Raw genomic sequence first — 25,570 nt, forward strand, 5'->3', positions numbered from 1 at the left:
CCCCTCCCAGCTGGCTGGGGGCCCTTGGAGGAGAGCCCTGGTACCCAAAAAGCGGAAAATCCTCCCTCATCTACAGGAAGACCTTTAAAAAAACCTTTATTTTTCTCACGCACTTTCTTCTTATTAGTATTGAAATGTGTGTGAAGACCTTGACAGAAGTACAGTAACAGAGAAGGTGCTTTAGTTTTTCTAACTTCCCTAGGTACTAGTACAAGCTTTTAGCTTATATTAAAAATGCAGCATCATGCAAATACTTGCAGGAGATGCTTAAGGAAAGTGGCAATGTGAAGAAAAAATGAAAAAAACAACACCCTTCTTTTTCAACAGCAGTTAACTTGAAGACTGCTAAGACATGAGCTTCAAAAATAAACAGCCCCACAGACCAACCACTGAACTTTCTTTAAATGCTTGCTAACATCACTAGGCTAATTCCTCACAACATGAAACTGTTGCTCTTGCAAATGTGGCTACTATTTTTTATTCAACTTTGTTCTCCTGTATCTTCAGGTGTGTCATAGTTACACAGCTTTTTCTTAAGCAAAGGTCTGAAAAAAGTCAAATTGAATTTTTTTAAAAATCCTACATTTATTACAAAGATGTGTTTACCTCATTGCTAAACTGAAGACTACCCATTAGAGTTCTGTGGGCTTGCCTGCCTGTAAGATGTTCATCACAAAGTTAGGTCATGAATTTAAACTGGAGCAGCTGATCCAATTAAACAAAACAAAGCCACAGGAGCCTCATGCCCAGCTGTATCTTGCCTGTTAAAATTTCTCCATAAAGTATGTACAATGGAGGAAGCAACAAATCCTTTTGAGAAGGCTCCTCTCTTACCTGGATCCTCTCAAAATTCCTTGGTCATTTGCAAAAAGACGACCAACAGAAATGAGAGGCTGCTAGAGAGAACCTGCCAAGTCCTAGGAAAACAGGAGCCAATTAGCTTTCATTAATTACAACTAACCACACCTCAGCACACCTTCAGATGCCACTCCAAAACCTTTACTGTCTTGGGGTGAAATACTTAGTCCAAATTGCAAGGCCTTGCGGTCTTCTTACACCCGTGACAGGCACACCCAGGGTCAGTGCCTGGGCATGTGTTGGGATCAGGCAGCATCTTTCAGTTGAAAAGGAAAACATGGCCTTAAAGTCCAGCCCTGTCACGGTAAGAAGGGTAAATCTTGATGATAACCTGTTTTGCCTTCAAGCAGTTAAACCAGCATTTTTCTTCCACTACAGTCTTCACGTGTTCCCTCACGCATCTGCTGGGGTCCCTTTGGTCTTCTCATCTCCCCAGCCTTTCCCACCTTGGCATTCAGCCCCACGTGTTAAGAAGGAGCCCACCTCAAACTGCTGTTCCTCCTCCTGCAAGTTTCCCTCTTCCCTGAAAGCAGCAGAGTCACACAACAAACATGCCAGCGGCACAAAGTGGCCTTTGTCCACCCTCTTCCCTCCCACAGGGATTCATGAAGAAACCAGGATTAATACACAAAATAACTCATCTCAAATAGCTGGTTTCTTTGAAACCATACAAATTTCCACTTCCATCTGATGCACTCAAGCAGTCAGTACTTACTACTCACATGAATTCCCGATTATTTTACTAAAGAACATAAAAAAAAATAAATCAGGAAATAATAGAACTGCATTTTTTTAAAGGAATAAAAAAAATCTCCTCCTACAGAGCTCAGCAACTGATCCAGGACCGTAACAGAAGGATTGGCAACAGAAGCTGTTAAGGACAATTAAAAAAAAATAAATTTAAAAATCTATGAACCAGCTTAATATCTTGAAACCCCTGCTAGGCTGACTGCTACATGAACAGACACACAACTCTGTATCAACAGAAATAAAGAAGCTGAAATGCAACACTTGGTTTAAAAGAGTACTTTCAATTCTAAGTTACACAATATCTGATGTAATATTTTTAAAAATACATACATGTATGAAAAGTTGGGAAAGGCTGCAAGGATTTAAATTGAAAGAGAAACTCTAGTTTCTATTCAGATCGTATAAAAACCCCTAAGAGTGTATGGTCAAAGTATAATTTATATTTATCATCGCTGCTTTGGTGTTGAATAGATAAAATTTTAATTTAGCATTTAACACAGAAATATTCATCGCATCAGATGCCGTATTATTGAAAGACTGTATTTTCATTTACAATAGGAGAGACTGTTACAGCCTCAAGTAAAGCAGCTACTTTGTCTACTGCGCTGCAAAAACTGTGTTCTGTGGGTGCTGACCTTTTGAGCAAGACATGACTTGTACAGCGTGCTAACAGACTAAGAAACTTCATGTCCAAGATTCTTCTCCATAGGTTAGTAAGAAATAATCTTTTTCTTTAAAAGGATGTAGAACTTCAAAGCAAAACATAAAACAAGACCTAAAATTTGTTTCAGATTACCTGCAGAATATAATATAAAATGTATTTGAAAAAGCATCCTTTCCCTAACCAAACCTTAAAATTTGTCCTTGTACAAATTATTTTAAAAAATACTATAGTGTTACAACAGTTTTTCAAAAGCCCATAATCCATCTCCAAACACTTCAAGAAAAAAAATATTTTAATATATGACCTTCATGCAGTGAACCAAACATTATCTCAAGGCCCATATAATCTGAGATTGGATATCTGACCATGACTAAGTTCAGATGCTTGAGAGGATGCAAGATTACAGTAATGAGATGGCAACTGAAGACAAAGGTCATCACACCATTTCTGAAACTTCTGTATCTTCTGAACACTTGCAATTAAATGCTTTGCTCGCAACAGTTTCAATTCAATACACCACGACAGACAACCCAATTTCTCATTTCCCAGGAGCTTTGAAATTTGAAGCAATGCTCTTAACCATGGCTATGAGAAGATCAGCTACAGAAACCTATAAAAATCTATTAAAGTCTCTAAGAAATTATCCCAGCAGAGCAAACAAGGACAATGAAGTGATGATGCAACATGCACATGTATTTCCCACAAATGAATACACAGCTTGCAACTCTATTTTTTTTGGGGAAAAAAAACCAACAAACAAAACAATAAAAGAGGAGGAGAAAACAGGCCTGGCAGCATGCTCATTGAAATGCAAGCCAACAAGTATTAGAGAAGGAGAAACAGCATTGTCCCTGCAGTGTCCACATAAGTAGCACTCCTTGCAGTACAGCACAGATACACAACATGCCGCAGAACACCATTCCTGTAGCCAAGCACCTGACAAAAAGGCTTGCTGCAGGAACACAGCAAAGGCTTTAAAGCAATCAGCAAACACTGCAAAAATATAAACTCGTTAGAAGCCAATAAAGCAAATAAACTTTCTCAAGTAAGAAAAAAACCACACAAAACAAACAAAAAAAAGACAAAGAAAATTCTCCACCCCCAAAACCACCACATGTACTAAGCCCAAGTGTTCTTATCTTTACACAGTAATAAAAGTCAATGTTATCTAGGGCCCTCTGAAGTCCATGATGTTCTATTATTTCCGGTTCCAGTGCTTTGACTCTGAAATTCCTTACTTAGACTCTTTATGTCCAGATTTCTCTCTGCCACAGAGGTACTGGAGGCATTTATGTACCTTTTGGTAGAGGCAATGACAGGTTACACAGGTCTAAGAGACTGCAAAAATTGCTGTAGTTTCCCCAGCGAGGATGAGCTGAAAGTGTAACAGTTTACCACACTGAGAGGGGTAAACTCCTAATCTGCATCCCCTTGTTTCTGCTTCTCACTACATGCTCCTGCTGCCCTGCTGCATAAGCTCTGAACTGCAGGATGTCCCTCTGCAACAGGGACAAGGAGAAGAGCAGGACAATGGGTTCTGATGCTTTCTGCAGAGCCAGCAGTTTGCATGGAGGTGTGGAAGAGCCCAATGACCATTGGTTCTGCTGGGAAGGGAACAGTGGGGACAGTACAGCCATGGGAAGATTCCTTTCTTTTGGGGAACCAGCAGGCAATTACCTCAGCTCAACTACTCAAAAAACTGCAAGCCTAGAGGATCATTAAAATTGATGTTATTAAAAATATTTGTCAGATTCTTCATTCCTGAATGCTTTGATCCCCACTCTGGAAACTCTGCAGTACGTAAGCAGGACTGACAGCACAGGAGGTTACCACACATCATTAAACCTCAAACCAGCAGAGCAGCTACAGTGAGTAGCTCTCCAGTGAGTCCCCTCAAACAAGCAGAGCCAGAGCTGGCAGGTTCTGCTTACCTGCACACGGAGCTCACCCAGCTGAGAAAAAATAAGATGTACCAAAATAGCCAATCTTTGCCACACAGGACTTTGTGAAATATTTTTATTGCTATCACCCCTGCCATTCTATAGCCGGTGTGACAGGTTGCGCTTGAATAAATCAGGAAAGACTGAAGTGTGGACTGGAACTCAGGAAGAGGTGTCCTCACCCCACCACAGGCACAGCCTCCTTCATGGGTCATTCCAGAGGACTGGAAAAGGACACACTGTCCTCCCCTGGGCAGCCTCTTCTGAAACATTGCTTTGACAGTATCACCTTATAGTCAGGTTGCTTTGGATCCAGGGTACTAAGAACGAATCTGAGATGACTAAAACCTTGCCAAGTGTCATGGTGACAAAGAGACCACAGCAGATGAGCAGGATGGAGTTCTGGACCATAAAAATCACAAGCTGGACTTGCTCAAAATATGAAACATAGCAATACAGACACGACTTCAGATCAGGCCTAAAGGATCTATAGAAACACATGGATACAACTCAGAAAGTTGCTGCTACCAATATAGGCAGAGATCTTTACTGAAGTCAGAGAGATTTTTTGAGAACCACTGACTGTTACATTCCTTGTTTCTCTTTTTTCCCCAAAAGTTCTTGTTAATTACAAAAACAACCAAATTTGTTCACAAAACTAAATAATATCCATTATGTAGATAATACTCTTAATTTAATTGTCTGTTTAACAATCTTCACAAAATTTAGCAAGCTTTTTCAAGGGATGTTGCTCAAAAAAAAAAAAAAAAAAGCAAAAAAAAAACAAGCCAAAGAAAAATTTTCTTCTACGTTAAAAAAGCCTTTTGTTGAGCATTCACAAATCCAGGGTTCACTAAGACTTCCAGCTGAAGACTCTTGGAATTTCTCTCTTGCTTTTTCTAAGAACAGACCAAACCCCGAAAGACACACACACAGATGTGACCACACCAGCTCTAGCAGCGCTCACAACAGCTCCGCTGGGCACTGCCAGGGCTGGATCCCAGTACGGAGACTGGTCCCTTTCTGCCTTTACCACTCAGAGATCAGGTGAGTGCAGCAGCAGCAGCACTCTGAGCTGCACATGAGTGAGGTTTAACTCCAGGTGCCTCATCCTTCAGTCCCTAGAGCAAGCAGAAACTGCCCTTCATCCATTCACTTGCAGAGTAAGGAGAAGCATTCAGGTGATGAGGAAAGACCCCTGGCTTGACATAAATGCTTCAGGGGTACACTGCTCTGGGTACCACCTGCAGCACAGATACCAACCCATGTTAACCAAGCATTTGTGCCTGCCATGCTACTGACAGTAGTTGCAATTTAGCTGGCAGAGCTGCAGGATGCCTATGGGAGCTGCAGGATGCCTACGGGAGCTGCAGCTAGCACTGCATCTGCAGGGCAAACACTGCCTGGCTGCAACTCACTCCCTTTTCACTGGGTAAAAGTTTGGGTGCTGCAGGGGCTCCCTAACCGCCTGCACAAGGCCATGCTGAGCAGTCCACAGGTAGCAGCAGGCTTTTTGCCTTAGAGCTGCCACAAGCGGCACAGCAACAAGACCGAACTCAACCAGCCCTCCCCAGCCCAGATGCCCCCTGCTCCTTTTTTGCATTATGCTCAACAAAAGAAAAAGCAAGAACTTCCTTTGGCTAAATTTATTTTATTTTTTTTTAATCAGTATTCTATGGTAGTTGCTTATTGAAAGATGTAGTTAGCATGTTCTTTCCAATAAAATACATTCAATTTTATATGGTCATTACTTACAGAAGTCATCCTACCAGAGTTTAAAGATTTACTGGTCTTGTTCTTGCCATCAAAACCCTAGGGAAAACCATGAAATACCTCAGTTATACCAATACCTCAGTTATACCAATACCTCATTTAGCTTCACAAAACTGATACTTTGGCAAAAGAAGTTTCACACACAGATTTCAGCTCTAAAGCTGTATTTTTTCTGCTTTCTTTATATTATTATAATTTCCATCAATACTTCAAAAACGTGTCAGTCACCAGTATTTATGACAAATGTACACAGGCACTCCAAGAGACAGCGAAGCAAAAACCTAAATAGATGGCATGCTATGTTAAAATGAGTGCTGGTTTTGGTTGGGGTAGAGATAATTTTCTTCACAGTAACCAGCATGGGGCTGTTTTAAAATTGTGGTGGAAACACTGTTGATAACACAGGGACATTTTGGCTATTGCTGAACAGTGCTTATTTCTGCTCCTCAAACATCCCCACCAGTGAGTAGGCTGGGGCTGCACAAGAAGCTGGGAGGGGACACAGCTGAGACAGCTGACCCCAATTGATTAAAGGGATATTCCATGCCATATGATGCTCATCATATAAAGCTGGGGGAAGAAGAAGGAAGCTCAGAGTTATGGTGTTTGGCTTCTCTAGTCACCATTAGGTGTGATGGAGTCCTGCTGTCCTGGACATGGCTGAACACCTTCTGATGCAAAGCAGTGAATTAATCCCCTGGTTTGCTTCACTTGCACACAGGGCTTTTGCTTTACCTATTAAATTGTCTTTATCTCAATCCATGAGTTTTCTTTCTCACATTTACCCTTCTCATTCCCATCACGCCTGACTGGGGAGTGAGAGTGTCTTTGTGGGGCTGAGTTGCCAGCTGGGGTTAAACCATGACAAAATGTGAAGTCATTTTTATTTGCCCACGTGTACTTTAAAATATAGATTCAAAATGAGGGTATGTAAAGAAACACACACTACTTAACAAGTCTGATTACTTTTTTTTTTTAATCCAATTTCTTTTTTTTTTTTAAATAGCCTGAGAGTTCTTTAAAAATCTTTCAGAACAGAAGATGCTGTAACATTTGGACATAGTTTATGATGCCACATACAGTATAAACTACAATAGATGATGAATACCTCAGGTTTTATCCCTCTGATTTCCCTAGTTTAAATCACAGTATGATCCTGCACCTACATTTCCTACAGGATTACAGGCTACACTCCTAAACCACAACGTTTTGCCGTTGAATGCAGCAGTTTGCCTCAACACTATTTTAAAATCAGACATGTTGAGCTGTAACATCAGATGATCAGCAATAACTGAAAGATTCTAGGTCTTTGCCACAAAAAAAAAAAGTATTTCTTCTGAGCACTAAAACTACTTTTTCCACAGCAACTCAGGCCAGAATACAGACAGCACCTGAAATAATCATCAAGTTCAACCCTCTGTGAAAGAACAAGTAAAACAGTCACGAGGAAAGCCTTAATATATCCTTAACATAAGTCCTATTTGACTTTTAAAAACCTTCACAAAAAGGAGATTGCACAGCTCAGCTTGTTCCAGTTTTCTCCAAAGTATAACAGTTCCTAAGAACTACATCAAACTTTGGGACACTCTAGTTTACACAGACCACTTCTCACTAATTTAAGACTGTGGTATCTTCTTGTCCCCTCATCCTTTCTGCTGGAACTGAGCTTGTCTAGCCTTTGTAGAACATACTTTCCAAACACGTCATCTCTGCAGATGATGCTTTTTCCTAAGCCTTGATGACCATTTCTGTCAGATTGAGACATCTGGATTTCTTACTTAATGGGCTGTGGCAAAAGCTGAACACACTATTCTGTTAACTTAAGATTCACTAGTATGAAAAGTCAAATTATAAACTTCAACAGTACTGAATCCCACTGCTTATCATAATCTGCCATAACCCTCAGATCTGCTTCCATGGTGCTACTGCCAAGTTGACTTTATCTGCACTATGGGATCTCCTTCCTGAAGACAGTATCAATATCAATACAGCCATTGAATATATCAAAAACCTCTTGTCTTCCAAAACAGAGCATCAAAACTAGGGCCTGAAACCCCTCCCTGGTCTCCTTCAGACTTCGTGCTAATTCTGTTGATCAAAGACATCAATGACAACATCAAATACTAAAGTGCCAGAACTGCCCCCAGCACCACTTGAGCTGACTTTGCAGTTTGATGGCAACTCATAATCACTTCATGAGATTAATCACCCAGAGTTAATATCTCTAGACCTGGTCCCTTTGGCTCAGCTGTTCTCAAACACTTCAGATGAATAAATAATTTTCCTAAAAGCAGTCCTACTGGGTCAGACGGCAGGCCTGTTGTCTCCAGTGTGCTGCCTGCAGTAGCCAGTGTCTGAAATGGATATAAGAATTTGGTAAATACTTCACGGTTACTTTCCCAGTACACTCTCCCAGGCTCCAACTGCAGCTCAGCGACTCTCTGAGCTACAGAAGACACTGTACAAGTAAGCCTTAGTGGATTTTTCTTCCACTAATTCGTTCAGCTGCTTTTCAAGTCCCTGTAAACTTTGAATATCCACATGCTTCAGAAGGGATTTCCAAAGCTTAACTAACCACACACTGGGACAAAACCAACACACCACTCTTTTGTTTGTTTTGAACCTGCCACCTTAATCTCACATTTCCACATTTTGTACAGAGAGCACCAATAAAAAGTCCCTACTCAACTTTGCCACATCACTCATGAGACCATCAAAATTTTAAAACCTCACAGCTGTCCTCAGACAGCTGTTATCAAACCCCAAGAAAATATAAGGGTTAGACTGGGTCACAAAGCCTTCTCCAGCCCTGCAGACCAAGCACAAGGAAGTACTACTTCATCTCGCTTATGAGAACACTGTGGTTAATGGGTCAAAATACTGACCCAGTATCAAAACAAAGGCACACTGTGACCCTGGATCCTGAAGGACACAGAACTTAGCGCAGACTATTCATGAATGCCCACCCAGGCTAGAAATATGGGGGCGGAGAAATTAGTTCCACTTACTTACAATTGCTGCAAGCTAATACTGACACGGTTTTAATTCAGAAAGCTATTAAGCCTTGCAGCAAACTTTACTGCCTTTATGTTTGCACTGCTGTCTTTGGACCTTCACAGTCAACGGCATAATTGTACAGTCACTAAATAGTTTATTAACTTTTACACATTAAAAACACATCCACTAAAAATACCAGCAAGCTAAATCCTACTTTCTACCTTAGTAAAAACAACATGGCAAAGGTTTCTAACTTGTGCTCTGACCACCTGGATATTTACTCTTCTATGTCAATACTCAGATTTGTCTTTTGCAGTTATTTTATAAACTGTACACTTCATAGTGAATTTGTAAATTAGCCCAAGTTTATGATATTTAAACAAATATTGTGAGAAGACATTTGCTTATACTTTTATATTTGTACCAGGATAATTTTAAAAATTTCTATTGCTATTAGGCTTTTTTTCCCCTAACACTCCTTGAAAAGAAAAAGAACAAATAAGATATTTAACTCACAAGTTCATCATTACCCTGTTAATTTGTCACGTTTGCAACAGCAGGAAGACCCAGCCCCGTGGCCAACCTTTGTACTTTGATGGCTGTGAACCCAGTTCATAGGCTGCTCCGCAGCCCAGCAATGCCAACTCAACTGTAAGAAGTTAAATCACCTCAAAGGTCCTTTCCTTCTGAGAGAGAGACAGAACGCAAGTCAGAACATACTGCTTCTCTCCACTTTCATATAAAAGGGCTGACAATCAGCAATACCGAGATGAAGTAACAGGTAACAACCTTCTGTTTACACAGCCTGTAGCCTGTTAATTAAGCTATCTCAACTTTCCAGGCCTTTGGTGGCATTAGGCTTTGCTGGTTAGGAATCTGAGGGCCAAGTATCAGGCAAGCATCAACAATAAATATGCTGCATTGCAAGTTGCATTCAAGTGATGGCCCATTAGGGGGACAAACCCTTTCAAGTTTTTCCATTCAATAATGAATGCAAGTTACAGTAACTGGGTATCGGTTTGGGGCAGCACATCACACTGCCCTCCTCCAAAGATGCAGCCTGCAAAAGCACTTCCATGAGAAACACTCCGAGAGGAGATGCGTTCCCGCTGCGCTCCTGGTCGTACTGTGCAAAGGCTGTAGAAGATTTCTTTTCCATGACAAGGGCAATCCTGCCAGCACAGAAACGTTTTTGAAACAAGGAGAGGCGCTCAGCTGACACTCAGCTGGGACGACACTTTTTTTTCTTTTTTAAAGAGGATGATACCAAAAAAAAAAACCCAAAACAAAATAACCAAACCAAAACGGCACAGGAAAGGAATTCCCACGACAGTTCATTTAAGGAAGAGAGGGAAAACCGAGAACTCCCTTACCCCGTGCCAGCAGCACTCGGGAGGTCCAGGCACAGCGCACCCCCCGAGGGCTGCCCGGGACCCTCACGCCGCGGGGCTCGGCCGGTCCCGCCCCGCACCAGCAGCTCGCTCCCCGGGAGCCACCGGCCCTCCCGCGCCCGCAGACCCCGCAGACCCCGCAGACAGACCCCGCTGCCAGGACGCACCTCCAGCCGCCACGGCGGCGGGAACGCGTCTCGCTCGTTACCGCGGCTGCCAGGTGAGCGCGACCTGGCGCGACAGCGGCTCCCCCAACTCCCTCCCGCGCCCGGCCCGTCCCGTCCCTGGCCTCTCCCCGAACCCTCCGCCGGGAGCCGATCGCACCTGCCGGCGGGCCCGGCGGCGCCGACCCGGGAGGCAGCGGGACAGCGCGGCGCAGCCAGGCCAGAAGGCCGGCTCGCCCCGCCGGGCGGCAGGGAGACGCGGGGGGCGGCGGGGGAGGCCGAGGGGCCTGCTGCTCCGCCCGGCGCCGCGTCCTTACCTGACGCTTCCCCTGCTGCTGCTGCTGCTGCCGCCGCCGCGCTCGGCGCCCCAGAGCCCGCCCTGCCGCCGCGGCTGCTGCGCTGCGCTGCACCGCCCCCCGGCCCGGCCGGCCCGGCCGCCCGGCACGTCAGCGCCACAAGGGCCGGCCGGGGGCGGGGGCTGCTCCGGCGAGGGCGGTGGGAGGGGGAGGGAGAGGCCGCGGCGGCTGCCGGGCTGGGCCGGCCTGCCCTCCGCACCCTGCCGGGCGGGGAGCCCGGCCTGCCCTCCTCACCGGCACTCCCCGCCGCACCGGCCGGAGCGGGCAGGGCCGCGCCTGGCGACCCGCGGGCGGTGCGACCCCGCAGCGGAGGTGCTGCCCCAGGGGCTGGTCTGGGGACATGCCCTGCTTGGGGCGGGCTCGTCCTTGTTCTGGGAGAGGCTGGGGTTTTCCGATTTTTTTTTTAATTATTATTTTTAGGGTTTTTTTTAACCAATTCATTTAAAATGAAGGGTGAGGTTTTGGGTTTCCTTTGTCTCGATTAACGCTACCCCGGTGGCAGCTCTCCTGCCGCAGCAAACCCCTGAAGTCAGAGATTGTTTCCCCCCCGTTTCCTTCTGCTGAGCCCTCCTGGTGTCCCTGCCCTGGCCCCCCGGTGCCCGGACACCCGGCCCTGCCAGGCGGTACCCGGGGGGGAGCAGTGATGGTCCTGCCCCTGCTCGGCGGGGGAACAGCAGCGTCCTGCCCCAGCCCCGTCCCCTTTGACCTCGCGGCTCCCACAAGAGGTGCCATCTGGCCTTCCTGCTGGCCGCCAAGGGGGACTCCGGGATTTCACTGGCACATGGCTACACCCCGCTCTTCATCCCAGCGGCTTGTGCGCTGCTGTGGCTCAGGAGAGCGGCACAACCGGGCAGCGTTGCATCATGTTCAGTCACGGAGGCACCCACAGCTGCCCCTCCCCGACCAGCTGTGCTGCAGCTTTGTGTCACCTCCCTGTTCCTCTGCTTTACAAGCATTCATTCCTGGCATTGCCTGCTGGTTTGTCAGCTCTCCCGAAAACACTTCTCTCCGAGCAACACTTCACAAGTGGCACAATGACCCTAACTGCATGTGCAAGTCCTCTTTGCTGTTCACCTGATGACCATGGAATTCTTACTTATTTTGCTGACAGAGGGAAACAAACCAGTTCATACTTCAAAATCTCTCCATGTTTTCCTTTATCTTGCAGCCCTACCTGCCTCCTTTTTTTAAGGCAGGGTGTGCTTCACTTTATCCTTTTTGAGTCTCTGGACAACACCAGGGACACTGTGAGTACAAAAGATAGCTAATAAATAATTTTAATGAAATGTTTTCTTCCAGCTATATCAACCCCTGTAGATGTGATAGTCATAATGATGCCTTGGCCTCTTTTATGGGATAAAGAGAAAAGCCAGTGGGTTCCACAGGGAAAGGGTGCTGTCAAGAGTCGGTGCGGATGTACAGGTGGAAAGGAAAATGGGAGTACACAAAGTGCCTGAGTAATCCTGCATCCTGGGCAGAGCATGGGTGGAGTTAATTCCTGTGTTCAGATTAACATTCCCGCAACTCCTGAAAGGTGCCATGAGCTTGTTTTGGTTTTTAAAATGCTCCATGCACTTGCAAAGCAGCAAGGTGAATTTGGCAGCTGTATCTTTACTTGATGAAATTTAGGAATGTTCAACAATTTGGACAAGTCAAACTATTGTAGAACTCCTAGAGAATTCAAGTTTAACTTTGGCATTACCTCTTAGGGTAGCACTTTGTATGCTCAGCCTTACTTGTATTTGTAAAAGACAGATAAGGATAATTATTATCTGGAAAAAGTAAATGACTGGACAACTAAATGAAAATGTATATTTGCTGACTGGATAAAGCTGTTAGCAAAACAGGATATAATGTCAGGAAATGGTCAAAAAGTATTTTAAGTTTAAGAAGCCAGTCAGTTCCATGGCACCATCAGGAGGAGCTCATCTCTACTCTAGTCTCACTTTTCTCCCTGGGAAACCTAAAAATAACCCGAGACACCACAGCATCTGTTCTGTAAATCTCCTGGGAAAATACAGGAAAACTCACAAACAAGTGAAATCAGAGTGCAAGAACTTCAACCTAAGCAAAGGGTTGGGAAAAGATGGAAAGAAAAGACAAAATGTATCTTACTGTACCCCTCGCCTGTATGTAGGAAGGCAGGCAAGAAGCATTTCCCATTTAATTCCTAGGAAAGTTGGACCAACCTCTGTAATTTCAGTCTAACCAAGAATTTGCCAAACACCAGGAACAGTGTGTCAAGGCTGGATATGTCAACCAATTTTTACCTAATAGCTATATAAAGCACAGACACAGTTTGATGCCACGAGGGAGAGCAAAGTGCCTTTAGCATCACCCAGTTCCTCCCACTCCTCAAAATGTCAGGCAGGGGAAACAGCAGCAGGGGAGCATCCCAATGGACAGATGAGGTTTGTTGGCACAGCTTCAGAGCAGCTTCACACTGTACCCATCAGGCCACAATGGTCTGTTGTGATAAACAAGAAATATCACAAATGAGAAATATATATTAGCAGCATCTTAAATATGCAAATGCTCTATATTGGAAAGCCTCCCAGGGATCTCACAAGTATGACAAAGGCAGGAAGATCACAGAGACAAAGCAGCACATCTCAGCAGGATGGTCGACATCCACAGGTGTCTTTTTGCTGCAGTCCTGCTGTAAAGAACTGATGATATTCCAGATGTCTGAGGTGTCTTAATTCCCCCAGAGATTAAAACTGAATATTTTAATATTAATTCAGGTTATAGATGATAGTGAAATTTCTGTCATTAAAGTTGCCATATATTTTTTTTGTTTGGAAGGATGAGCAGGTAAAGAACCCCAGGTGACCTCTCAGAAAACCCTGGGAGAATATTATGTATGTTTACCCTTCAAAGAATATCATACAATGTCCTGGCTATTTGAATTTCTATGAAAGTGAATTATATTTAATTAAAAATTCAGAGCATTCAATATGAATACAAAAAGGTAAAGGCTCTCACACTTGCATGGCTAGAAATTTCACTCCTGAAATGGTTGTTCTCGATTGCTTAGCACTGTGAGTGTTACATTTATCTCCCTACACTTTATTATGAGACATTAAATGCCAAAATCAGGTTTTACATCAACTACCAGCCTTAACTGTATGCCACTCTTCAGAAGGAAAGCTGCTGTTTAAGTCATGTCAGTATTAGCTGAGTTTCTCCATGGATTACACGTAGCTACAAGTGTTTCGCACATCACATGTAATGGGTAAAATTCTGCCTGTAAAAGTGTCCACAGGCACTGACTTAAGTCACAGCCAATGACTTAACGAGGCCAGAAGTTAATTGACTTTATGTTGCTTTGTTGGCATTCTCTAAATATATACTAATGTGATGTAATTACACTGTGTCTGTGTAATGTAGTTGTGTTAAAATACCTCACAGCTTGTCAGCATCAACTCTTGGAATTTCCTGACTTTTGAGTATTTGAGTTTAGTGCCTTGATACTCCCTAAAATTATTTCATAATTTTGCAATTAATTTCTGAGAAAATATAAACCTAAACTTAATGGTTTTAAAAGTGTTTCGGATTTACCCATGCAGAGTTTCCAAATGCAGCTATTGTAGCTGGCAATATAGTCGTGTCAGTACAATTTCTCTGTTATTTTTCTGGATAAAGAACAGCTTGCTCATGTTTGCAAAAGAGCATTTCTAACTGGTTCAATGTTTAGTAGCTCATGTTCAGAGGCAGAGAAAAAGCAAGAAAATTTGCTGGGACTGTAGCAGCATTATGCTTACCAACTCCAAGATGACGTTGCTTTCAGGACCAACCTTGGGTTTCTTTCCAAGGAGGCTTACTCTAGATAAGCATTATTAATTTCCTTAGCATGTAAATTATTTACTGGAAAGTGGTGTGTAAGTCTTATTTTGTCTACTCCCTTTCACTTAGTGTTCCCTGACTTTGACAGCTGTGAAATGATCCTTCTTTTTCCTTCCCTCTTTAATTCTTCTGTGTGAACACCTATTTTGACTACACCTATTTCTTTAATATTCTTACTTTTCCACAGACTGCCTGTATTCCAACAGCTTTGTTCAAGTTACAGAAAATGTAGACATTACATTTTAAGGCAAGTGCTCCTATTTAAAGTCCTCCTGTTTCATTTCAATTGGTAATTAGTTTCTTCTTTTGTGTTAACAGACAAGGTGCCTGTTAGGGAAAGCTGATGGTTTTGCATTTCCACTCCTAGCAACAGTGTGACTGGTTTCTGAAGCTCTGTTTTTTTGTGTTTTTTTGGTTTTTTGTTTGTTTGTTTGTTTGTCTGGGACTGGTGACATTTTTCTATTTCTTCTCCTTAAAGGATAATTCAATTAAGCAAATACATTGAGTTGTGGGTAGCTCCAGAAAAATAAGCTTGCACAAATAATAGCATGAAAGGAGGTAAGAGTAATCCCTAACTTTTCAATTCATAATCCTTCTGAAGTCCATTCCTTTTTGTTTGACATTCGTGAGCAGATTCATTCTATAAACCCAAATGGTGAGGACAGAAAAATGAGATTACAATACCCCAGAGCAGCTGGAAGATATTCCTGGAGTCATCCCAGTATGTGAAGGCAGATGGATTCTGTTCCTGGTGCAACACAGCCCATGTCTCTGGGAAAAGGATTTTCCTTTGTTTATGCTGAAGCTTCTTCAACTTTGCAGAAGTACTATGAGCCCACTCATACATATTAGGGCCTCACTGGATCTGATATTTTATCTGGAGGTCAGGGAGGAGCTGTAGTGTAGAAATGAGAACTCGTTAAAAGCCACACAGATAAAACACAACAGCAATTACCATAGTTATTTGTTTGGTGTTTTGTTTTGTTTTTTAATTTTTGCCTCTTCCCCCCACCCTTCTGCTACACTCTGTGATCACCCATATAGATTTCCTTTTTGGTGATGAACAACAATTGTCAATAAAATAACTTCAAGATCATCTGAAACAGAAGTAGCCTGGCGTAAATAGCTAATCTACAGATGTCAGGCACAGGGCTGTTCCTTCATGGAGCAGAAGCTACTCACCTGCAGTTGAATGAACTTCAGTATGGGTTCTTAGAGAAATAGAGACTTTTTTTAGTGAATTATGTGAAGAAATATTAACTATTTTTTAAACCTTTCTGTAAAAGGCCACTGCTCATCTAGCATGTTCCCAAATGATTGTGTTCTATGAAACACAAGGTGAGGAATTTTCTTCCATTTTACTTCAGACATGTCATTTCAAGCATTTTTAGCTTTAGCCTTTGAGCCAGTCTTAGGAAAGAAAAGTTAAAGGGGAATGAGTGATCCCCTTGAAATGCTAACACACCATCGGGCAGGAATCAAGGCAGTAATCTATTTCACAAAATATGGGGGTCCAGCTGTGGCTCTCCTACCCTTCATGTTGATGTTAGAAGCAAGAAAACTCTCAGCTAAAAGGCAGTGTGAGGAACATGAAGCTGGGCTGAGAGGGAAGATTGCTAATGCTGACACTGTGGGGTTATTATACAGAACAGAGAAGGTTAAATTTACACTGCTCATTGAATAAATCCACTCTCAAAGATGTAGATTCTGCCATTGATACCCATCTTGGCAAACCCCTCAATGAACTTGCCTGGGGACCACTGCTGCATGAAGGAAGAGTACTACTTTGCTAGAAATGTAGGCTGCCAAAGCAGGACGTTGTTTCAGCATCTCTCCATGTTCCTTTGCTGTGCAGTTACATGTGCACTTGAGCTCTATCAAAAGCACAGACAGACTAATCTTGCCTCCCCACGCCCTGCCCATACATGTGCTAGCTAGATTACCTTAAATCTCACCCTGAGAGCCTTCCTGCTGGTGAACAGCCCTTGAGTTGAGTTTTACACCCACACTTAAATTCCACTGCCAGTTCTTCAACCCCTTGTGATAGCACTTTCAAAACAAGATAAGGCAATCTTCATTGAGAAGTCAAATACCTACTGCAGCATGATCTTCTCTCCTGGCATGCTTATTTGGCCAAGGGAGTACCAAATTGTCCAGTTCTGACTCAGTTACTAAATCTGGTAACAACCTGAATACTTACCTGTTCACACACAGTTCTAGTAATGGGAACCAGGTGGGAAAGACTAAAGGTTGTTTAGATAATTCTTTGTGAAACCACATATTTAAAACAGATGTAGAATGACTCAAGTGTGGACATTTGATGCAAAAACTAGTAAATGGGGTTTTTAGGCATCAATAATCAAACCTCGTGGATTCAGAATGCTGTAGCAGCTCTTACTATGATCAGCTTCTCAGACAAATGAGGAACTTTTTGTGTAAAAAAAAGTTTGACATTAAAGGATATTTCCTCCACTTCCCTGAACGCCGGGGTTTTCTGACTATATAAGCAGATTAACTTTATAACCTATATAAAAAGATTTGTTGAACACAGTAATTTAGTGTCACATTGGCTGAAAAATGGGAGGGCTATGAACAGAGTTTGGTTTAGCAGCTGACTGTGTAAGACACAAACTGAAACTTGTCATAAGAGCAAAAAGCAGAAATAATTAATAAAACACAGAAGTTAATATATTTGACAGTTTTACTTCAAAGCCATTCTAGCTTGTATGTTTCCCCAAAATAGCTGCAACTAAGTAGTATTTCTGTGCTAAAGCTCAAGTCACACATTCCTGGTGCCAGTAACTTTGTAACCATTTACAAATGTTTTTACCAAAGCACTAAAGTTGCCTATTTAATTACTTTTATAAGTTATTAATTGAAAGACCTCTCTGCTGAGCAGAAAGAACACCCAAATTATTCTAGAAAAAATAGCAAGTATCAAAAATTGCTGTGTTTTACTTTCAGTTGCTTGTGATACCTTCACTAAGCTTCAGCTGCTCAGTTTACCATTTTCTAAATTAGGTATGTTTGCTGCAAATTGAGTGTTAGCTAAAATGTTTCTGCTCAGAATTAACAGTAACACTGATCAAGCATTGCAAGAAAGTTTCCTACAGAGTTATAGCATAGATTTACATTTGGCAAGCAATTCGTCTGTATGCCAGAGATGGGCATTTTGCTGTTAGTTTTGTAACGCAACCAAATTAGCCAAGTGATGAACTTGTGAGTTACCTATGGGCTGGCCATGACCCCCGTAGCTTCATCCTCAGAGCAGTGCACCTGTAACTGCAGCACTCCCACTGGATTTCCTTTGGAAATTCTCTGAAATCCCTCAGGATTTCCTCTGCAGCCCCCTTGCACCTGCCAGGTTTGTCACACCAAGTACAGGAACTGAGAGCAAGCTCACAGAATCACAGAGTGGTTGAGGTTGGAAGGGACCTCTTAGAGGTCATCTAATCCAACCTCTTGCTCAAGCAGGAACACCTAGAGCCAGTTGCCCAGGACCGTTTCTAGGTGGCTTTTGAATATCTCAAAGGATGGAGACCCTACAGCCTTTATGGACAACCTTTGCCAATACTCAGTTACCCTCACAGTAAAAAAAAAAATCTTTCCTGAGGTTCAGAGGGAACCTCCTATGTTTCAGTTTGTGTTTGTTGCTTCTGGTCCTGTCAATGGGCACCACTGAAAAGAGCCTGGCTCTGTCTTGTTTTCATCACCCCTTCATGTATTTTTATACACATTGATGAGACCTTTCTTTGCAGTAAGGGCACACTGCTGGTTCTTATTCAACTTGGTGTCTACCAGGACCCCTAGGTCCTTTTCTGCAAGGTTGCTTCCCAGACACTTGGCCCACAGCATATCCTGGTGTCTGGTGCTGGACTTTGCACTTCCCTGTGAAGGTCTGTTGAGGTCCCTCTGAATGGCAGCACAACCCTTCAGTGTTTCAGCTACTCTTCCCAGTTGTGTATTAGCTGCAAACTTGTTGAGGGTACCCCCTGCCCCATCATTCAGATTGTTAGTTAAGATGTTTGAACAGGGCTAGACCCAGTATCCACCCCTGGGAAGGACTGCTAGTTACTGGCCTCCAACTGATCACGACCCTCCAGACCCTGCTGTTCAGTTGTTATTCAATCACTTTCTTTTCATGCAGACCATACTTTCTCAGCTTTTCTGTTGATGAAGCTGCTTTGGCAACACAAGATCATGGAGGAAAAAAGCAGCAATGGACATTTTTCTAGAACATAGACTGAAGAAATGAACTTACAGACATAGTAACAGCTTAACAGACGTAGAGCCAAGAGGAGACTGGAAAAGAACCAGGGCAGAAAGGATATCATCTGGGGTTTGGGAGGAAGGAAAACAGCAAGGGACAAGTGATGCTGGGGCAGAATCTGTAACAACCACCAGAACAAGTTCCCCTTAAAACAAAACCAAGTTCCTCTGCTGTTGGCAAAAAACTGGGAATGTCACTGGGATTTGTACACCATGTTTTCATCTATGCAAGCAAGAAAATGATAACATACTGTGACTGCTTACAGAGTAGCTAGAGCCAGAACTGTGGAATTAGTTCTATGAGCGACCATCGAATACTGAAAATGGAGGTGAGAAAAACCCAAATAAGCAAAATACACATTAAGCAAGACAGTTACAAACACAAGCACTATAAAAGTGGGAAACATCCAAAAATTATAAAATTGTCCAAGGAACCTTAACTTAGTCCACTTGCACATACAAACTACTATGCCAGGCTCTGATGATCTCAGGTCAATAAAACTTCAATCTAGGCAAACAGTCCTAACCACAAAATTGACTTCTCTCTTCAAGTAGCTAAGTAAACAGCAAACATCTTTTTAAGCTTACTTTTTAGCACTCACAGGTGAGAGTAGCTGGTGTGTGCATTTCAGCAGTTTAGTTAGAGCAGCTTAGCTTGGTTCAACTAAAATGCTTTTAACTACTTTCCCTGAACTTCAGCACTCAATTTGCAAAACTGAGGTAATGACATCAAGCAACTCTGACTGTGGACAAGATACAGAGTGAAATCAGATCACCCTGTCTAGCTCCTAACTGGCCTGAAAAAAATAGTGTCTAAATAAACTCATTTGAATTAGACAATATTACGGCAAAGGGAACCTCCTTTGACTCAGGTAATTTACTTGCTGTAGAGAGATGACAGAGACACAGGGATGCAAGTTAGATACTGAAATTGGACTGACTGTACTGCATCCAAATCATTAGCTCTATATGAAAGATGGAATAATTGAGAGTAGCATGAAAAACTCACAAAAAATGACTGCACAATAAACTGTAGAGCAAAACAGAACTAATACATTCATTCAGAAAACCCTCCTTTTGCGAAACAAAAGCCTGGCTTCCCTGGGGGGAAAATCAGGGCTATCACTTTCTAATTAAGTATCATATGCACTCAATACATTAATCTAGAAATCTGTTTAAATTGTCTTCTTGATTCTGGAACCTAAACATTCATTTGCAGTGGAAGAACTCACTGCAAATTTTGTTTGAAGTGATCACTTTAAATTTTAGTGGTCTTGTAGGATGGGAGGAAGCTGTGCAACTTCTCACGGCCTTTTATTGCCCTTTTGCAACACAGACAGATATTATTACAATACTGTTTACAAAGCAGTTTAAGTTTCAGAACCAAGGATCTTTTAAGTAAGAAACATATTCCTTTTGTTTGCATTCCAGCACAACTGATGTCCCATTCAGTGTCATTTTCTGTCAGAAACATCTCATGCTTTTAATAATGCTCTTTTGGCATTAGCCTGTTTTTCTTGTATCACAGAACCCACACATCCAGATATTATTGATGTACAGCAGGAAATAAATTTCCAGACTTGAAGCTACGGAAGGTGAAGTTTTCTACAGCTAAATTAATTACTCATCTTACTCATAAAAAATTAACTCATCCTACAGCTTTAAATTCCCAACCAAGTATTTCCTCAGAGTTTCTACAATTAATATCACAGGTTTTGTACAATATATACCCATGTCCCCATCCAGGCTACCACTGCACTACATCTTACATATATGTACAGATAAGGGAAACACAATGTTAAATATTCCACAATATGATTCAGGAAGGACAAACCTGATGTAAACAAACATTGCCATAGATGGATTTAAAAACGATTACACTTTGAGGGCAACAGGGGTGGAGGTTTGTGTTACAACTTCTGAACTACTGCTTTGAGTTGACATCAGTATATTTAGTTATATTTAGAATATATGTATTTAGTTGATATCAGTATATGTGCAAAGGAAAACACAGTTTGTAAAATTACAAATATGGCTAAACAGCGTTTTGTGTAAATAATAGTTGATAAATTTCACTATATTAAATCACTGGGGCATCTAAGATGTTTTAATTTCTGTGTTAAAGACCAGTCTAAACTTACTCTGAACACAAGAAGCTCAGGCTGGTCAGAGCAGGGTGCTTGCCCCTTAAGCAGACTCCTCACAGCTCCCAGGGGAACAAATACTCAGCTGAAACAACCTGGCTCCCAGTAACCTTAAAGGCATTCAGTCAGCTTACAGTAAAAGATGATCTGGTCCTCAAGATGCAATTTGTAAATATAATCTAAATCTATGATATTGCACAAACTGACATACATACTACATGCATTTTACTATTTCATTAAGATAAACCATCTACTTAAAAAGTACAGCCAGCTTTTTTTGTTGCTGTTGTTTTTCTCATATGCTAGAATCCTTTATTTAAAAAATAGCCAGAGTCATCTTTCCTCCCTGTTCTGAACTAGTTACCATTGTATACTGATGATTGTTTTGGGTGAAGTCATACCCCCAAAAACTCGAGAGAATGTGATCACAAAATCAAACAAAATATGTAGCAATATGTAGCAATATGGCCTCTTTCTTCTTTACTAGAATTTGGATACTTTTAAATCCAGATAACCTTTTGTTCATATATATATTCATAGATGAACATAGCTCATACATATTTTTAAGCACCATGCAAGACAAATAGTGTCATTTTTTATCCCTCAAGAACGTAAACCATCAGTCTGACCAAAAAAAAAAAAAAAAAAACAAAACAAAACAAAAAAACACCCCCCAACCCCCCACAAAATAAAGCAAAGCAAAAAACAAACAGAACCAACCAATCAACCAAAAAAAAAGACCTAGTAAAGAAACAGACTGTCTGTTTGCATCTAGGTTGCAGCTAGCAATTACTCACACAACTGAATAAAGACTCCCTAAGGTAGGGTGTACATTACCAAGTTTCCTTTTGTAACCACAGGTTTGCGTAAGTCCACATGCAAATTTGTTAAAAGTAAGCAAAATCTAGCCTGTCAGAAAATACAACAGACCACAACAGAGAGAACAGCCACTTTCCAGATTACATCCTCACTTAACCAGACTGGAGTCTACAAACCAGACATCGTTCATCACATCTTGGAGCAGGCATGACTGACTGAAGTAGAAAGGATTTGGTTTAAAAATATAGCGGTGAAAGATAAGTAAAATAGCTGTTCTCTCACTCTTAAAATCTCCAAGTTGTAGTTGGTAACATCAGCTCCCCTTTGATTTCAGAACTAGATGGAAAGAGTCAAAGGACTCAGGGAAATGAAGCACCTTTGTGAACCCAAGTCATTGCAGAGGTTCTTTAGGGGTACTGAGTATGTAGAAGACAGACTGTTATAAAAAGTGTCATACCAAAATAATATAAAATCTACTATTCAGACTCCAGTACCTTTCATCATCGTGGTCCCAAGACCGAGGGCTCCAAAGAACAAGCAGCTTTATAGCTACTTCTGTTCACATGCTGAAACACAATGAACAGGTTATCCATGAAGGGCAATGTAAAGCTTTAACCAGTGACTGAAAATACATTCTACTTTAAAATGTGAGTAAAAAGTCACAGTGGATTGGTAAACTAAGGGAACTGCTGCCATTTCTTCATCAGAAAAATCTAGTAGGTCACTCCAATTTCTAGAGAAACTATGTTAATGGGAATTAAAAATCATACATACAAAAACTTCGTGCTACGCTTTACTCATTTGTTATGCGATGCATTAAAAAAATCATCAGCATGGTTTTCTCATCATGGTGAAAATTCTGCCTGATTTTTTAACTCATTCTTTCCTGAATGTTTTGGAATTTAGATTCTTCCAAGACAAGGCTGCTGTGCAACCTCAAAAATCATCAACACAATTCTTCTGTTTGAAGTCTCTGATCTTTAAAGGGTCTGCTCAGTTTCTTAAGCAAGAAAAATAGGAATGTCATAAGGGACTACTTAGATGTCTCCTCTGCTTTTGCAGCTATCCTGCAAACGTGCACCAGAAGTACATGCATTTTTTATGCTAAGTAATCTAAAACTTTTACAAGAATTCTTAACTGATATTCTACCTGGCGTGAAAAACAATACAGCGAGATACATTTCATTAGGTAGCCACCTGATAGCTTACACTGCAGAATGCAGTCATGCTACTCTTAAAGCACTGGTAATGTTGAATCTTATAAAGGAATATACAACTTATACTTTCTTCAGAGTGTATGTGCAATCATATAATTATTAAACAAACACATCTGGTCCCCACCCCATTAACTTCCACTAAATTAATCTGACTCAGAAAATTCACTGGTCAAGCTTTCTTGTTAGATTGCAAATACTGCACTGTAGCTCACCATGATGTTAAGAACAAATCCCTAACAAGCACATGCAGTAGTGAGCTTTTTAAACCAAGTCAGTGAGGTTTTAAATAACTCATCCTTAATTCTGTGTTTTTTTCTATTAACATCACATTTTATTAAAAAAATAAGTTTCCTATATTTAACATGTATATTAGCTTGCTGTATATGACTGAAGATCTTGAGAATTTTAACATTAAATGATAATAAATCAAACACTTTCTTCACAGCTTTGAAAAAGGGGAGGGAGGAAAAAAGGGAGGACAGAAAAGAGGAAGGAAAAGGAGGAAGCACCAGGCCATTCCTAGCAAGAGAACCTAATAGTTCTACAGCATCAAATTATGAACCTGCATCACAAACGTTAGAAAAAGGAAAACTAACTATCATATTGACCAAATTTGGATGTATTTCATATAATTAGAACACACCATTAGGAAAGAATAGTCTGGGAAGGAACACATTCTATTTGACTTTGTCTCTTCTCTATTTCCAATAATTTACTTTCCTTCCTCCTCTACAAGCCACCACTGATTGACTTGCATTTGTATACTCGACCATTCCAGTATGTCAGTTGCACTAAGGCCAGATACACAAGACCCAGCAGGCAGACAATTTTCCCCCAACAATGGCAAAATACTGGATACATATGATGGAGGAAATAACTTTGGAAGTGTGCACACTGTGTACTGAATCAGTAGTCCAGAAGATTGCCCCCATATACTTTCATCAAGAATCTTGTGTAGGAGTCATCTCTAACATAAGGTATCTAGGCGATGCTTACATGTTCTCCATGGTGCTCAGGGTCTATGCAAGAAGAAAAGAGATAAGGGAAACGAGTAACTCCCCTAAATCGCACAGGTTCTCTGTGCAAAAGATTAGCAGCCCATGGTTGTATTGCTCTATGTGCAATCACTCTGCCTTGGAGAGTGAACCCCCTTCTAAATAGAGGGTTTCACAGAGATAGTCGATCTGTGCAGGAATGCCCTGGCAGTAACGTCATTAGCAGCCATGTTCTCAGGGTTTTGTGAGAATGAAAACTCATGGAGAACCTGAAGTATTGGGTTAGATTTAATCTTGTGTATGAATACTGATTTGGGGGGAGTTCAGCCAATGAATGCTCCATTTCTTCTCTTTGGGAGAAGGGAATCAGAAATTAGCATTCCCAGTAGAAACATTAGGAGAGAAAATACTATCTGCAAGGAGGGACAGAAGGTCCTTCTCTTCTCCTGTAAGATTCCTTCCTGGGAAGAGACCGTTCCGGGTTCCCTTCAAAGATTTCCTGTATTAGTAGAAGACTGGAGATATATATATATATATATATATCCTTAAACAAACTATTTCTTACTTTCCTCACTTGAATAACAAAACCTTTCTATAACAAGGATAAAAGGCCATGTTTGCAGTTTAAGCAACAGTGGCAATTTAGATTGTTGTAAAATCAAGATACACTGGAAATATTAAAAAAAAAAATCCCAACATTAGTCTGATGCTACCTAAAGCCAAGAACAAGCAAGCAATGAACACTGGTATTTTGGTTTTTTGCATGGATATTACAAAAAATAGTAATCATACACTTTTTTTCTTTTTAAATGTTCATTACTTAGATAAAGCACATATGAATGTAACATTCAGAATTGTAACATAGAAAATGTAATGTGGGCAATCTGCTATTCCAAGTACACTTACCAAAATACAATTTTATAATGAAGAAAGTCTCAAAATACACCTGTACAACAACTGGGATCCACAAAATATGATTTAATAGTATCACTCAAGATCACTTCATTGAAACCACTTTTATAATACTGTTTGAATAGTAATCTCTGGTCAAAGAGCCTTCTCTCCCTTTCCCTAGCCCATCCCACTAAAGAAAGCAAGGGTGGAATTTCAGTAGCAATGCATATCTTTTAAAATCCCAAATCTGAAGCAGTCCTATTAACTATTACACTGCCTACACTTAGATACTGGGAGGATGGGAATCACCCTCTCTGAGGCCGTGGTACATTGAGACACCAATATTGTTGTTTGTAGCACAAGCAGAATAATCTTGTAAAGGGCAACTAAGTAGGGTCAAAATATGAATTAATTATCTCACTACCAAATAATTCCCTATGTGTTACTTAAGCCTGTAACATTGTAACTTTACTGAAAAAGAAAAAGTTAACCA

The 25,570-nt window shown here is 41.4% G+C and overlaps 1 protein-coding gene across 5 annotated transcripts in view; it reads right to left on the bottom strand.

Moving 5' to 3' along the window:
• Positions 1–10,916, bottom strand: part of MYO6 (myosin VI) — a 113,693-nt gene extending 102,777 nt beyond the window's left edge. For all 5 annotated transcript variants that reach the window (XM_051613938.1, XM_051613937.1, XM_051613935.1 and 2 more), the window contains exon 1: positions 10,855–10,916. The gene's annotated coding sequence lies outside the window, so the exon portion shown is untranslated. The remainder of the gene's footprint in view (positions 1–10,854) is intronic.
• Positions 10,917–25,570: the final 14,654 nt, after the last annotated feature.

This window comes from Apus apus, chromosome 3 (genome assembly GCF_020740795.1).
Source record: "Apus apus isolate bApuApu2 chromosome 3, bApuApu2.pri.cur, whole genome shotgun sequence".
Lineage (NCBI taxonomy): Eukaryota > Metazoa > Chordata > Aves > Apodiformes > Apodidae > Apus > Apus apus.